Raw genomic sequence first — 3998 nt, forward strand, 5'->3', positions numbered from 1 at the left:
CATTTATTTTAAAATGAAAAGATATTTTGCTCATTAGGTCAATAGTCACACGAGTCCTTAACCTTTTTCCAAATAGGAACAACTCTTTCAAATTTTATAATGATCAAATAAATATTTCAAAATTTAAAAATATATTAAATAAGCTCTTAATAGATAAATAAGCTCTTTAAATTTTAAAAAATAAATTAAATAAATCATTTAATTTTTAAAAATAGATTAAAAAAATTAAATTATAATTTGCTTCAAATATAAATTTAACAAAGGCCTTGTTGCATGGGGTCTTCATATATAATCTTGTATGTCTGATTTGCAAAAGTTCAATAGGTATTTGCTGCATATTGAAGCAAAGTAATAAATTATTCTTTATTAAATAGTTTAAGAAGTTTCACTATTGATTTATCTTTGTCATAATTTTGGTAGAGAAGTTTCTTGAATTATTTAATAAATAATAATTTATTAATTTCTATAGGATGCAGCAAATATCCGTTACAATGTTGCAGATTGGATATGTAAGTTAATGAGAACTTTATTCGTGCATAGTTTTAGTTGGAGATAAATTATAAATTAGTCTCCTTTAATTTATTTTTACAAGAATTTATTTGTAATGAATAATAAAATTTCTTTTCTATAAATTTGAAACCAAGTTTTTCCTTCTCTAATCTCAATAGTTTTTTCAGTGAAATTTTTAATTTTTTTTAAATTATCATTAAGTATTTTTTTTTAATTGTGGTCAATTTATTGAATCAAAATATTTGAAAAGTAAATCACACTTTTGGGTACCTGTCCAACATCTCCTGAGCTTTTATAGGCTCCAAATACCTAAATTAACCCTTCAACTTTATCTCTAAAGTCAATGGTCTGAATTTAGCTCAATTAGGCAGTTGTAACATTCAATATTGTGTAATTAAGCCTCAATTTGTTTTGCGGAAATTCTTGAAAAGCATTTTTTGTATTTTCTAATATTTAGAGTACTCAAAAAATGGATTAACGAAAAATATTTTACTAGTCAATAGAAAAACTAAGTAATTTAAAAAAAAAAAATGACTGCATCTTTTCATAAAAGTAATCATTTTTTAGTAATGTGAAAATATTTATATATACATGACAAAATATGTACTATTTGTTTTACATTACAACTAAACAATGTTAAATATTTTCATGAAAAACATTTACAAAAAAAGTTTTATAAAAATATTTTTCATATGAAGTTATTTTCTGTGAAATAAATAAAGCCTAATTTTTTTAAAAAATTAGAGTATGATTAGCACATAAATATTATCCGTTGTCTAAAACACAGGCTAAAAGTAAATAAATAAAATTTAAAATTAAAAACATGAATTTTTTTTTCAAATAGTGTTTGTACCAAAAATAATTAATTTAACTTATTAATTATTTTTAGTCCTATGATTAATTAAATTAATTTTTTATGAAATTAATTTAATTAATTTTATTATATTAATTTAATTATAAGACCATAAATAAATATTTATTAATTATTTTGGGTGGTTATCATGTATGTAATGGAGGAAGTTATTAACTTGTAAGAGAAGTTATGAGAAGTTGTCAGGTCATGGGAGAGGTATATGGGGAACTACTAAGACGTGTAGTATGAAAAGGTGCAGGTTCTTGGAGGTTCCAAGGTCCAGCAAGATAAATAGTTTGGCGCTTGGTTCGAGAAAGACTCTAACCAATTAACCAATCAATTTAACAACAGACTCCAACAATTTACTTATTTTTATTTTATTTGTTATTTAATTTTCCAAGCCTTTGCCTTTAATTTCTAAACTTTTATCTGTTATTTAATTTTCCAAGCCTTAACTTTAATTTCTAAACTTTGTACTCAATTTCCAAGTATTCAATACAATTTCCTTCAGTTTACCATTTGGCCTATTGTGAGATTTCAAAAAACTGCGTTCAATATATTTGGGTTCCCACAATTGTTTGATTATAAGTCAAAAAGCGCATAGCTAATACACTCAGTATTTGGCACGCCAACTGATGTGAACCTTCAAGCAATTGGTAACTTGAAAACCCACATTCAATAATTAAATGAATAATATGGAAAGCACCAAATCAAGATGTATGAATTTGATTCTTTGAACCAGCACAATCAGATTATTGTGTAATTCAAAAAAAATATCAGAAATTGGATTCTTGACCTAATTCATATGGAGAATGAATAAACCAAGAATATTATGCACATTAAACCTTGCAAGATAGAAATCTCAGCAAGTTAATGAGCTTCACAAGAACAAAGGCAACAGCCAATTTACTCACTAAAGGAGCAGAAACAATCTTTCATTAATATTCAAAGTGTGTCCTCCACTCTCTCATTACACTTGTATTTATAGCCTCTTGGCTTCAATGCTAAAGACAAAAATATCCTTACTTTAGTAACAGCTGTAAGGAGCTTTAAGTCAAAACAAAAATTAATCTATCAAAAGACTAAAAACTCCTTACAAAAAGTAAATTTAATACAGCAGCAAGTAAGGGCATTTAAGTCCAAAAGAGAGGTGGTTATAACAGCAAGGAATATTCCTTGAAAAAGGTGCCAGCAGATACATGTACATGGATTGGATCTGGTGCATGCATGTCCACAGGTTATTCCATGTAATCTAATGCTCCACATGACACCTGATCACTTCCAAGCATAATTGTCACCAAATTTAATCCTTTATATTTTTCTTCATGCCATTCCCAGCTTATAATCCTTGCTCCTTATGATTTCACAAATTAAATTCTGAAGTGATTTAGCTCTAGCTCTAGTAATTGGACCTTGGATGAAATCCTTTGGCGTGGATGTAGCTTAATTCTCATCATTCCCCTCCGCTTCAAAAGGATTCGTCCTCAAATCTGTTCCTGCATCAACACAAGGAGATAAATCAGCAACATTGAAGGTGGCACTGACATTATACTCACCGGGCAGGTTTATTTTGTAGGCGTTATCATTAATTTTGGTCAGCACTTGGAAAGGTCCATCACATCTTGGTTGTAATTTTGATTTCCTTCGAGAGGGAAACCTTTCTTTGCGCAAGTGAACATGGATTTTTCTTCCTTCCTTCCTTTGTTGGCTTGACTAGCATATTTTTCATTTTTCTTTTCAATTTGAAGCTTGGCTTGTTCATGGATTTTCTTCACCAATTCTGCTTTTCTTTTTCCATCTAAACTAGCAAGCTCGTTCACAGGCAAAGGTAAAAGATCCAAAGGAGTTGAAGGATTGAAACCATACACAATTTCAAATGGAGAATAGCTAGTAGAAGAATGCACATTTCTATTGTATGCAAATTCAACAAGTGGAATGCAATCTTCCCATGACTTCAAATTTTGCTTAACCACAGCACGCAAAAGAGTAGTTAGTGTCCTATTTACTACTTCAGTTTGACCATCGGTTTGTGGGTGACAAGTGGTGGAAAATAACAACTTGGTGCCCAATTTTCCCCATAAAACCTTCCAAAAGTGACTAAGGAATTTAACATCCCTATCACTAACTAAACTCTTAGGTATGCCATGCAACCTAACAATATCTCTAAAGAATAAATTTGCAACATTTGTAGCATCATCAGTTTTATGGCATGGAATAAAATGTGCCATTTTTTAAAACCTGTCAACAACAACAAAAATTGAATCATGGCCTTGTTTAGACCTAGGTAATCCCAACACAAAATCCATAGACAAATGAACCCAAGGATCACTAGGGGTAGGTAAAGGTGTATACAAACCTTGTGGCAAAACTCTAGATTTAGCCTTAGCATACACAATGCACCTAACACATACTCTTTCAACATCTCTTTTCATATTCGGCTAATAAAAATGTTCTTTCAATACATCTAAAGTTTTGACAACACCAAAATGACCCATTAATCCACCAGCATGAGACTCATTCACAAGTAATTCACGCATGGAACTCTTAGGCACACACAATCTATTTTCTCTAAACAAATATCCATCATGCCTATAAAACTTCTCAAAAGCATTCTTTTCACAAGCTGCATAGACTC

This window comes from Hevea brasiliensis, chromosome 16 (genome assembly GCF_030052815.1).
Source record: "Hevea brasiliensis isolate MT/VB/25A 57/8 chromosome 16, ASM3005281v1, whole genome shotgun sequence".
NCBI classification, from domain to species: domain Eukaryota; kingdom Viridiplantae; phylum Streptophyta; class Magnoliopsida; order Malpighiales; family Euphorbiaceae; genus Hevea; species Hevea brasiliensis.